This window comes from Terrapene carolina, unplaced genomic scaffold, assembly GCF_002925995.2.
Source record: "Terrapene carolina triunguis isolate 2854851 unplaced genomic scaffold, T_m_triunguis-2.0 Scaffold662, whole genome shotgun sequence".
In the NCBI taxonomy this organism is placed as follows: domain Eukaryota; kingdom Metazoa; phylum Chordata; order Testudines; family Emydidae; genus Terrapene; species Terrapene triunguis.
This window is the reverse complement of record NW_020665013.1, coordinates 1,382,810-1,395,457: the sequence shown is the minus strand read 5'-3', so window position 1 is coordinate 1,395,457 and position 12,648 is coordinate 1,382,810. Positions and strand designations below refer to the sequence as shown.

Below are 12,648 nucleotides of genomic sequence, written 5' to 3'. Positions count from 1 at the left end.
GCCCCCCCCGCGCTGGGGCGGCTCTCACCTGCTCCCCGCTGAGCCCCACCGCCAGCGGCTCCGGCTGCCCGGCTCGGCGCGCCCGAGGCAGGCAGGGGGCGGCGGGGGCGGAGCAGGCCAGCGAGGCGGCGGGCGGGGCCTCCCCGCTGGAGCCAGGCGGGCCCTGTGCGCTGCCGGGCAGCGTGAAGATGATGACACGAGGTGCGGGGCAGCGGAGCCGCAGACCCCAGTTGTCTCCATGGCCTCCTTTGAGTCGGACTTGCCTCCACCCTGACTGAACAGCCTTCGTCTCCTGCTGCCTCTGTTCTTCCCGTCTGTGTCCCATCCCCATTGTTCCCCCTTCTAGTCTCTTGTCCTTTGCTAAACCCACCAGTCCCACTGGCGCCTGGTCTCCGAATTTCCTTCCCAAACATCCATTTTAGTCATTCCAAAAAATCTTTTAATGAAAATATATAGAGTCATCTTCTAATCTGCAAATGCCAAGAAGCATAAATATGAGCCCGTAGTCTTCCGAAAGCAATCACATGCTTGGATGCTGCTGGCGCAGAGCCCTTGTCCGGAAGTCACACATTTCCCCATCCATTCATCAGTCCCTGTGTTGTGTCTAACCCTGGGTTATAACTTGGTGTGGCAGAATCTCCTTTTTATTTTTTATTATTTCAATGGATAATATCAGTGTTTTTAAAGCATTTTTTCCAATTTTATCCATTATGAGGGGGGCAAACAACAGGGGCCAGACAATAATTATTTAACAACAATAGATGTTCAGATTCAAAAAATTAAAGTTTATAATCGTTAAAACACAAATAGTCAACATCACATGTCAAAATATGCAAAGTAAATATCCTTAAATTAAACTCTAGTTCTCAAGCTCCATTCTTCTGAGGCCCTGTCTACACAGCTGTTTTGTTGACAAAAGTCAGCTTTCATTGGCAGAACAGTGGAGGTGTGCACACTGCAACGCTCCTCCCGACGATTTACTCTCCTGCTACGCTGACAAAGTTAGATTGACGCAGTGTCAGTATAGCACAGTGCCTTTGCTTATGTTGCCCTAAATGGCCTCCAGGAGGTGTCCCAGAATGCCCATCATGACTGCCCTCAACACAGGCGCCGACTTTCCAAAGTGCCGGAGGGTGCTCGAAACCCGCTTCTGACCCAGGCCCCGCCCCCACTCCACCCCTTCCAACAGGCTCCACCCCTGCCCTGCCTCTTCCTGCCCAGTTCCACCCCATCCCCCGAGCGCGCCGCATCCTCGTTCTTCCCTCCTTCCTCCCAGCCTCCTGCCCGCCATGAAACAGCTGTTTTGTGGCGGGCAGGAGGCGCAGGGAGGGAGGGGGAGATGCAGATCTGCAGGGTCTGCTCAGCACCCACCATTTTTTCCCCGTCGGTGCAGGGCCGGCTCCAGGGTTTTTGCCGCCCCAAGCGGCGGAAAAAAAAAAATGCCGCAATCGCGATCGGCGGCAGCTCCACCGCGCCGCTTTCTTCTTCGGTGGCAATTCGGCTGCAGGTCCTTCCCTCTGAGAGGGACAGGGACCCTCCACCGAATTGCCGCCGAAGAGCCCGACGTGCCGCCCCTTCCCCTTGGCCGCCCCAAGCACCTGCTTGCTCAGCTGGTGCCTGGAGCCGGCCCTGCGTGGGTGCTCCAGCCCTGGAGCACCCACGGAGTCGGCACCTATGCCTGAAGATACACAGGCATGCACCTCTCGCCTGTTTAAAGGCCTGGGAAATTTTGAAATTCCTCTTCCTATTTGCTTGGTGTGGACAGATCACACAGCATCTTCCCAGCTTTGCGCAGTAGACACGCTCCTGTGTGGTGTACACCAAAGCTGTTGAATCTGCTGGGTCTGTGGGGAGAGGAGGCTGTGCAGTCACAGCTTCGCTCCAGCCATAGGAACTTTGATACCTATGGGCTGATTGCTAGTGGGATGCAGGAGAAGGGGCATGAAAGGGACATGCAGCAATGCCATGCTAAGATCAAGGAGCTGAGGCAGGCGTACCAGAAGGCATGGGAGGCCAACCGTCACTCAGGTGTGGCACCGAAGACATGCTGCTTCTCTAAGGAGCCGTACACCATCCTTGGTGGTGACCCCACCTCATCTTCCACAAGCCCCATGGATACTCTGGGGGGACTGGAGGCCGTGGCCAGCAGAGTCAACCCCAAGGATGAAGGGTTAAATGAGGAAGTGGAATTGGGGGAGGATGTGGGACATTCGAGAGGATCATCCAGTGGCACAGCGAGTCAGGACCTCTTTTTGACTCCGGAGGCTCTGGTGTGCCTGAAGCTGGGAACATGAGCTCTGGTAAGCATGTATTTTGCTTTGATACTGCATGGTGAGAGGAAATTGAGCTCTCATGTACTTTGTTATATGGTAGAGGAGGGATAAGGGACAGAAATTAACAAATGAGCCTATGCAGCTACGAAGTGGGGGCCTTGTGGAAATATTTGTTAATGTACACTGGGATGTCTCGGGAATCCTCCAGAATCATCCCCAGGAAACTTTCCTGTAGGTATTCTGCAATCTTCTGCTGAAGGTTCATTGGCAGAGTGTCTTGTTCCCCCTTCCCCTCCACCTCCACCACCCACCACACCAACCGGCAATTATTTCTGCAGGGACCAGAGCAGCACACAGGTAAGACCCAATTCGAAACTGCACACATGTAGGAGATGCACCCTTGCATCCTGGGTTACCCTCAGGAGTGAGATACCGGGTTTGATTACCCCAGCCTGTGGAAAAGGGTGCCAAAGTTCAGAATACTCTCCCTAGACCCTCTTTGCAAACTGCACAGACCTTTGTCCCTTCTTGCCCATTCCCTCTTCCAACCCCCTTCTCTCACCCCCCCCCCCCCACACACACACACTGAACTCAACATATTTCGGACTCTTGCCAACCTCTGTACAAGCAAAGAGAGAGTGAAAAAGAGGTGTGGGTAACTTTTGTGATTCAAGGCTGTGAGCAAATACTGTCTCTGTTCATTGTTTCTTTGGTTTCTGCAGATGTGCCCTTGAGGACCCACTCCTCCTCCACACTGGCAGAGCACCTCTGTCAGGCTAGGTCTACACTACAGCGGGGTTCCGACCTAAGATACGCAACTTCAGCTACGTGAATACCGTAGCTGAAGTTGCGTATTTTAGGTCGGCTTACCTGGTGGTGAGGACGGGGGAAAGCCGACCGCTGCCGCCGACTCCGCTGCCGCCTCTTGTCGAGGTGGATTTCCGGAGTCGACGGCAGAGCGATCAGGGATCGATTTTACCGCGTCCTCACGAGACGCGGTAAGTCGATCCCCGATAAACCGATTGCTACCCGCCGGATCGGCGGGTAGTGAAGACGTAGCCTCAGATAAGGCAGAGAACCAGGAGGAGTAAGAAGGATATGCTTCGAGAAGTGCTGCAATCAACAGATGCAGCACATAGTGAAATGAGCATGGAGGGAGACAATCAATGAAAGACTCAGGCTGGATAGCCTGGAAAGGACACAGAGACAGGAGCAGATGATAAAGCTCCTGGAGGGCCAGACAGAGATGCTGAAGTCCCTCATTACGCTGCAAACAATACAGAATTCTGTTCCATGCCCTCTCCAAACTCCCTCACCACTTTCCTTGCATGTTCCTGGTCCCTTGCAGTACCCCGTGAACTCCATCTCTAGGGACTCGTTTCACAATGAAATCTGGAGTTACACGCAGCTGTGAGAGCCGTAACCGAGAGACTGTTCCTCATTACCATGTCTCCTGTTTGCTTTCTATACAGTCCAGTGTTCCTAAAGATGCACCTTTCCTGACCACCCCATATTGATATCGGTGAAATAGCCCTAGTGATCCACCAGCGCCTGCAAGACCATGGAGAAGTAGTCCTTCTAGTTGATGTACTCCATCGCAAGATGGTCTGGGGACAAAATTGGGATATGCATTACATCTATTGCCCCACCGCAATTAGGGAATCCCATTGCCTCAAAGCCATCAAGTATTTCCTGGCCATTCCCAAGAGTCACAGTCCTTCACAGCAGGAGGCGATTAATGGCCCTCCACACTTGCATCACTGCAGCCCACATGGTAGGCTTTCCAACTCCAAAGTGATTTGTAAATGACCAGTAGCAGTCTGGAATAGCCAGCTTCCACACAGCGATCAGCACTTGCTTTTCCACAGTGAGGGCAGCTCTCATTCTGGTGTCCTTGCACCGCAGTGCTGGGGCGAGCCACCCACACAGTTCCAGGAAGGTGGCATTGCGCATCCAAAAGTTCTGCAGCTACTGCTCGTCATCCCATACATACATCATGATGCAATCCCACCACTCAGTGCTTGTTTCCCAAGCCTAGTACCAGCGGTCCACTGTATACTGTTGCTCCTTGAATGCCAACAGCAATCTTGAATTATTTCTTTCCATAGCACACAGCAGGGCCAGCACGACTGATTCACTTTCTGATTCACAGCTCATGAAATACTGCAGGACCAGCTGCGTTGTGTTCATAATGCTCATCACCGGACTTGTCAGCAGTTCAGGATCCGTGCTTTCAGGCAGAGATGGTGGGCACACAGTTAACAAGGGCTGTTGATAAACAGTGTGAAGCAAAGTTGGAAGCCCATGGAATGATGGGACGGAAAGGACTGTGTAACCCTTCTGCCAGGCTGAGTTGACAGCAGCAAGGGCCAGGTTCAGTACATAGGGGTTCCCTTTCAACAATACAATACAAAACCAGCTCAAGCCCCCACCCAGTGACCTGGGAAAATTACACACACACCCCTGGGTGCCTCAAAGAGGCAATACTTCCCCTCTGGCAAGCACAGAGTCTCGGGGTACGTCTATACTTACCCGCTGGTTCGGCGGCAAGCAATCGATCTTCTGGGATCGATTTATCGTGTCTTGTCTAGACGCGATAAATCGATCCCGGAAGTGCTCGCCATCGACGCCGGTAATCCTGCTCCGCGAGAGGAGTAGGCGGAGTCGACGGGGGAGCCTGCCTGCCGCGTGTGGACCTGCGGTAAGTACCTTTACGTTCGAACTAAGATACTTCAACTTCAGCTACGTTATTCACGAAGCTGAAGTTGCGTATCTTAGTTCGAACTGGGGGCTTAGTGTGGACCAGCCCTCAGTGTAGCAAAAATCTTTAATAACATGAGGTAAACAACTCAGCATTAAATTGGGAAAACACCACAACTAGGGTTCATAAACACAAACCATGAACCAGAAGATCCATCCCCAAGCAGATTGGACCGTGTCCTTTCCCTTTGGTTCTTGAGTCCAGCAACCCAAAAGTCACCCCTCCCACAGTTTCTGTCCTTGGTCAGTGCAGTCCCCCCAGAGTTCAGAAGTTCATCTGCAGGGTTTACCTCCCAGCCCAGGCAGAAGGCGGGGAGGTATGGGAGCACCTTACGTGCTCTGCTGCTCATGTAGATGGCCGATTGCCACACCTCTCCATGGGGTTCTGCTGCAGTCTTCACCGCGAGCCGCTCCTCTCCGCCAGCCATCCTGCTAGCCACTCCTCCCCACTAGCCACTGCTCTCCACCAACCATCCTGCTAGCCGCTCACCAAAATGTCTTCAGCCCTCCCCCCACACAGCTCTCAGTGATTTCAGCTGGTAGTAGGGGAGCCTCAGAGCTGGTACACCACTAGCCCAAAATAGGTCTAATACTTAGACCTAGGTCTCAGTGATTTCAGTTCTGCAGCATGTAATAAAATTAGCTCTGTTATTACTCCACAGAAAGAGAAGTCAAAGTGGTGTTTAAGGCCCTCAGAAGGGGACCCAACCTAACCCAGCCTACTAAGGACACATACCTGTCCCCAGCCTCTTTCAAGTCACAGAGTTTTGGAACCCATGTCCCTTGCCTAGTGAGTGCTACTTAGTTGAGGGCGAGTCCCTCCGTCATAAAATGCCAAGTAGTTCTACTGTCCTTGATTCACATAACCAGGATAACAACCCTTTATTACTCCTGTCCCAATAACGAAGAGACTGGGGATCCCACAGCAGCCAAAGTGACCATTTGGGCAAGCAGTCCATCATGCTAGGCAGAGTGGGTGTGCCCATGCAAACGAGATCAGCCCCTGAAGTCCTTTTCCACAGCTCACCACCAGATGTCAGGGTAGAGCCCGTTCTGACTCTGCTTACAACTGCATCATGGGATGGTGAGCAGGCCCCCGAGCACCCTGATCCATTCCCAGAGCTCCCAGCGGCAGAGGGTGGTGAGTTGCACAGTGGGATAGCTCTCCACGATGCAACACTCGGTCTGTCTATGCAAGAGAACTGACTGTGGACATGCTCCACCGACACCAGGAGCATTGTGTGGATGTTCATGACTGATGTAATTAAAGTGTCTTATGATTGTCGACTTAACTCTGTAGTGTAGACATGGCCTTACTTTGCCTATCTGTAAATTTCAATTATTGATGGAAATATTTTTTGATCGGTTTGTGTGTGTACAGTGAAATCAATGTTTAGCGACATTTACTGCTAAAAATCTAATCCAAGCCTAGTTATAATAGAGGCTGTCAAGAATTTTTTATAGTGTGAACAACATCTTCATAGAGGGATTTTCCAATAACCTCTCCTGTCCCATTCCCATACATACAAGTGTAATGGTAAGTAAGTCTTTTGTGTCCTTTCAGCTGCTTTTTAGGTGAGGTAGCAACTGAAAACGAGAAGAAGCCAGCATCATGTGACCTGCTAGTTCTCCATGGACCACAGTTTGCAAACTGCTGCAACACAAGATGCATAGATTCATGGATTTTAAGGTCAGATGGGACCATTATGATAATCTAGTTGGACTTCTTGCATGGCACAGACCAGAAAATGCCATCCAGTGATTCCTGCAGCCCTGGGCAGCGTGTGAACTGCTGGCTGGGGGAGGTTAGCCTCCATCCCCACCCCCTCCGCCTGAGGCCCCGCCCCTTCTTCTCCTCCCCCCGCCTGAGCCCAGCCACCCCTCCCCCCACTGCAGCCGCCAGCGCCCACCCCAGGCTAGCTCGCCTCAGCCGCAGAGCGCCAGGAGGCGGGTGGCGCAGCCTGAGCCGGGGCCACCCCATAGGGAGACACAGGAGCTGCCATGAGCGAGAAGCAGGGGGCAGAGTGTGGGCGGGGCCATGCCTGGCTGTTTGGGGAGGCACAGCCTCCCCTAGCCTATGATACCCACTGCCCATGCCTGCAGCCAGATCTTTGGGGTAGAAATACGCCTATTGCTGTTGTTTGTGAGTGCGCACCATGCACATCTATGTCACTTAATATAGTTACAGTGCTTTCCTCACTGCCAGAACCTTACTAAGGCCATTTCCTACTGCTCTTTGCTTACAGTCTCCTCTAAGATTATGGGTAGTGGGATGAAGAGTGTGGTATAAATACCTGCAGCATTAGATAGAATTGTTCACATTCTTCAATGAGTACAGCCTCTTTTTCTTTTCATTAGGTATCTCTGTTATATATCCTGGCCCAGACACTCAGCTGCAGCCAAACAACGTGTAGCTCATGGCAAGGCTACAAAAAGAGGTCTTGAAACCATTTTGTGCTCACCCCAAAGGGTTGCTGGGTCTGGTCCTTGGGCATAAGTGAGAGCGGCCTTTTACCCAGGAAAGAGAGGCTAGTGGATGGAGCACTGTACTGGGACATGGGAGACCTGGGTTCAATAATTCCTGACTCCTGTATTGCGGGGGAGAGGGATAGCTCAGTGGTTTGAGTATTGGCCTGCTAAACCCAGGGTTGTGAGTTCAATCCTTGAGGGGGCCATTTAGGGATCTGGGGCAAAAATCTGTCTGGGGATTGGTCCTGCTTTGAGCAGAGGGTTGGACTAGATGATCTCCAGAGGTCCCTTCCAACCCTGATATTCTATGACGATTTGCACCAGCTGCCCAATGCCCCAAGAAGTTATTACAATAGCCTGTGATTGCCATGGTGTAGGGAAGCTGTGGCCATGTCACGTTCACTGTCAGTTAGGAATGGGAGAGATGGCAAAGGAGCCATGACCCAGCTGCACCCAAAGATCCCCTTCATTGGGGTGATCTTGCTATGGCTGGCTACATCCAGTTTAGGGCCACTTTGCACAAAGCAGACAGAACACAGCCTAGGACCTGGCTTGTAGTATATGCATGGCACTTTTGCTTTCTGAGTCTGTTCTATGACATTTCTGAGTCTGTTCTATGACATTGAAGTCACCAGAAAGACTTCTATTGAGTTTGCTGGGATTTGGATCAGGCCTTCAGTAAACAAAAGTCTGCTCATCTGAATGTTCATGGACAGTGAACAAAAGGACTATGAATACCTTGGAGCAACGGCATCAGTTTTAGTCGAATGAGTTCTTTACTGCAGAACTCACCTCACTGGTGTTTTTCAGCTCATTGTGACTGTCTCAGCTGAAGAGGTCTGATGTGAGTGTCAGGGAGTTACAGGGTCTGGTCTATGCCCTAGACTGTAACCAGACTCCTGGGAGTGACCACTTTAGTGTGCTGGGCCCCAAGGACCCACACCGTTCCACAAGGGCAGGCCGGTGGCCTTCAAGACTGCACGAATGGGCCTTTGGCACCAGTGATCCCAGTCTCTTTCTCTGACTTCCTGCAGCAAATCCAGTCATGCCGGAGTCCCGCGGGAGACTTGAATTGTGCCCCTTCAGGGCGCAATGCTCTCAGTGCGTATTAGCAGTGACACAGGTAGCCTTTCCAAAACAAAGTAACCATTAATGAGTCACCTGGCTACAGAATCTGAACATCCTTGGGCCACAGTTAAAACACATCTGAAGAAGTGAGGTTCTTACCCACGAAAGCTTATGCTCCCAATACTTCTGTTAGTCTTAAAGGTGCCACAGGACCCTCTGTTGCTAGTTAAAACACAGTCCATCCTGGTCAAACCAGTGCCATGATGAACCAGCCAAACTGTGATGGACTCCAGCTTTGCCTCCCTCTCTTCCTTTGTCTCCCCACTCATGAGGCCACCCTCCCAGTCACCAGACACCTTGTTCTCCAGGTCAGTTCACAAAGTCCCACCTGCTGAGGTTTCCTGCATTTAGGTGTAGATCAGTGGTTCCCAAACTGGGGTTCGTGAACCCCTGGGGGTTCACGAAGTGTTACAGGGGGTTCTTGGGAAAAAAAATCCCTAATGGTGGACAGAGCTGTCCATAGGGACCCCGGGAAGCACGGGGTAAGCAGCCCGGAGCCTCTGGACTTCCAAGAGCTAAGCAGATCAAAGCAAACATATCTATCACACTGAGGAGATTTAAACTTCAAAACTCCTTATAGGAAATAGAAAGGGAGGTGGATATTTTTTGCTGTTTTTAAAATAAGCAGCTAGTATTGTTTTTAAAATTATTATTATGAACTAGTTTGAGCTTTGTTGTAATGTGCATTGTTTGCCTGGACTGCTCAAGACCTGAATGCTTGTGTAGGAGGAACTCTTTGAGTTGGCTTCTTAAATACCTTCATGCTGTTTCACATCTGATACTCCTTGATGAAACATAGGAGCCTTGTCTTATAACAGGCTTATTCAAAGTGATACAAGCTACGAAAGTGAGATCTTGGAAGAGTGTTGCTGTTTTCATAATGTAATAAAAATACTGTAATGATAAATAATAATAAATAGTGTGTAATAAGCATGTCATAAAAACACATTTTATATTTCCAAGATCACTTTTTTTATAATTTATACTCAGGTAAAGTAGAAAATCCCTGGAAATATTCATTTTTAGGAGGGGGTTCGTGAGACTTGGCATTTTAGTGAAAGGGGTTCACTGGTTGTTAAAGTTTGGGAACCACTGGTGTAGATTGTTCAGTCATTGGGGCATCTCTTTGCCTTGCTGGACTTCCTATTGATTTGGATCTGTTTCAGACAGGTTTTTTAATGACTCTATTCATTCCACAAGACAGCAAGGTGACCCACCCCCTCCAGTCTCCTGCATAGTTCCAGAAGCAATATTAACCCTTTTGTACCCACTGGGTAGCAATCCAATGTACAGAGGGAAACTGAGGCATGCCCACACTTCATAAAATATATTACAGAAAGTTCCTATTTTGTCACAATGAACTATGTAGCCTATGTGTGGAAAAATGCTTTCTGGTGCTCGCCACAGTGCCACCTGCACTCAGAGACAGTGTCATAAGGGCTGAGCAAAAACCTGAAAGAACAAACCATCAAATCCACTCTGGGTACATGGCCCTGTAATAGTGTACAGGGGGAGCAACCTTCTCTGATCTATGAAAACCATATGAAATACTGTACGTTGGGGCTGAACACAGAATCACTCCTTACACCATGAGAGAACACAGCAAAAAGCACTGGCCTGAAGTTTGAAGTAACTGGTGTTCTCTGGGGCCCATCTTCAGGCACCCTGAAGGGGTCTGAGTTTCAAGAGTGCTGAGCACCCGCTCTTCTCAGGTGTTTCAACATAGGGATCCCAGAATTGAGGCACCTGAAGTCACCTGTCGCTTTAAAATGTAGGCCATTAAGTCCATAATACTGTAAGTATGAGCCTGCCAGAACTCTGAAGATAAACTCTTACTTTTTTAGTATTTATTATTACTATTTATTTATGAATAAGCAAAAGAAAAACACCTAGGCTTAAACTTATGTATTTAAACTCAGTAATGTATCAACCAGGAGCTTAGCCTGGGAGAAGCTTTATTATTGTTTTCAAATGCTGAACAAATTCTGTTGTTACATTTTATAGGCCAATGTCTAAGATTCTGTTCCTCAACTCCAAGAGAAGCTTTTTCAGTGGCTGATATTGCACACAAAGGTGCTGGCCAATTTAGCCAAAGCTTCTTTGTAGTGCGGTACCAGAGCATGCTGTACTGTACTGTGCATGTCTCCAGTATTACACCACATAGAACCTTTGCTAAGATGGCCGGTGTCCCTGTGTGGAATATCAAGGTCACCGCACAGCTAGTGCTACATTTATATAATCAATCCAAGACCATAAATGACCTTATTGTTAAGGTTGCTGTTAGTAAGTTGCACAGTTACAAAGTAAGTAACTATTCCAGAAATGGATGCCAAGAATGTTACTGTCACTAAAGCCAAAGCACTGAACTGATAAATTCAGGTTATGTAGATAATACATTGGCCTCCCACTATTGGCTGTGAGTGCTGACCTGAAGAGCCCTCGCTAGTGATTCACAAAGAGCTGACAGGTGACATGGTGCTGGTGCTGTCTCTGTTCCCAGCAAGTGCAGAGGGAGCGGAGGAGAGGGGGAGCAGGTGACAGAAAAGCATGTGCAGAGGTGCAGAATCTGAGGGGGACCAGACCAGACCATGGGGGTGGAGATGAAATGAAAGGCAAAATGACAAAGTGTGAACAACTTCTTTCGCAACAAGAACAAAACACTTCTCACACTACAGGCAGCTAAAATACATTGATACCTTCCCAACGTTAAATTCCCATGTAAGCACCTGCTATAGTTGCCACATGTGTGACTGCAAATGGAAAGGGGGCAGTCCCTGCTATAGGGAGAAGAAGCAGCAATCTGTTCAGAGGTGTCCCACAGAATCACTGGGTTTGGGATTCTTGTTCTAACATCACCACAGTTCAGACATCCGCTGTTACAAAGGGAACATGGGACAGTTTGTATTAGACATCCTAGTAACCCCTTGAACTCTGAGTCACATGGGACAGCAGGAAAATGATTAAGTGAGAGAGACCCAGACACTCCTGGCAAGTGACCTGCACCCACACGCTGCAGAGGAAGGCGAACCCCCAAGGTCACTGCCAGTCTGACCTGGGGGAAAATTCCTTCCTGACCCCACATACAATGATCAGGTCGACCCTGAGCATGTGAGCACGAGCCAGCCAGCACCTGAGAGACAGAATGCCCAAAGCCACCTCAGAGCCCTGCCCCTGCCCCTCCAATGTCCCATCTCCAGACATGGCCATCCCTGAAGCTTCAGAGGAAGGAGATTAAACAAACAGAATACAGTCACAGGGCCACTAGGTGGGGGCACCATTAAGGGAGGGCGGGGAGCACCTCTCCCCCTCCCCCCCGAGTTTCGTACCACAGTTTGGTGAAGTTTGCAGCAGGAGGGAAGATGCTGCCCCTCCTCCCCCACTGTCCTGCTCCTCTGCAGCCCCCATGCTCTCCCTCCCCCTCCCCCTCCCCATGTGGCTGTGCTGCTCAGGACTGGGAGCCTCCTGATCTGCTGCACTGAGCCAGGTGGAGGCTGATGTCGGAGTGTCCCTCTCTCTCTCCGCCCATCCTGTCGCATGGGGGTCAGAGCACGCCCCTCGCCCCAGCCCTTGCTAGGGTTGCCAACTTTCTAATCGCAACAAAAACGAACACCCCTGCTCCGCCCCCTGCCCTGCCCCTTCCCCAAGGCCAATGGGAGCTGGGGAGCTGTCACTCGGGGCGGGGACAGCGCGCGGAGCCTCCCTGGACACCCATGAGTGTAGGGGCTGCAGGGACCTGGCAGCTGCTTCTGTACTTTTAATGGCCAGGTCAGCAGTGCTGACCGGAGCCGCCAGGGTCCCTTTTCAACCAGGCATTCCAGTCGAAAACCGGACGCCTGGCTACCCTAGCCCTTGCCCTGTGGAGCTACCTGTCCCTCACTGGGCCAACTAGGAACTGAGCCGATGGACAGACCCCACAACAGCAGCACCCCATCAGACACAGTCCCTCCCTGTACCCTGAGCTATTCCCACCCTGCACACAGCCCCTAGCTACCCCCTGCCTGCACCCTGAACTACCCCC

General features: G+C 50.6%; 1 protein-coding gene across 1 annotated transcript in view; it reads right to left on the bottom strand.

Moving 5' to 3' along the window:
• Window positions 1-100, bottom strand: part of CERS4 (ceramide synthase 4) — a 120,778-nt gene extending 120,678 nt beyond the window's left edge. Inside the window, exon 1 of the mRNA XM_026659694.2 lies at window positions 29-100. The gene's annotated coding sequence lies outside the window, so the exon portion shown is untranslated. The remainder of the gene's footprint in view (window positions 1-28) is intronic.
• Window positions 101-12,648: the final 12,548 nt, after the last annotated feature.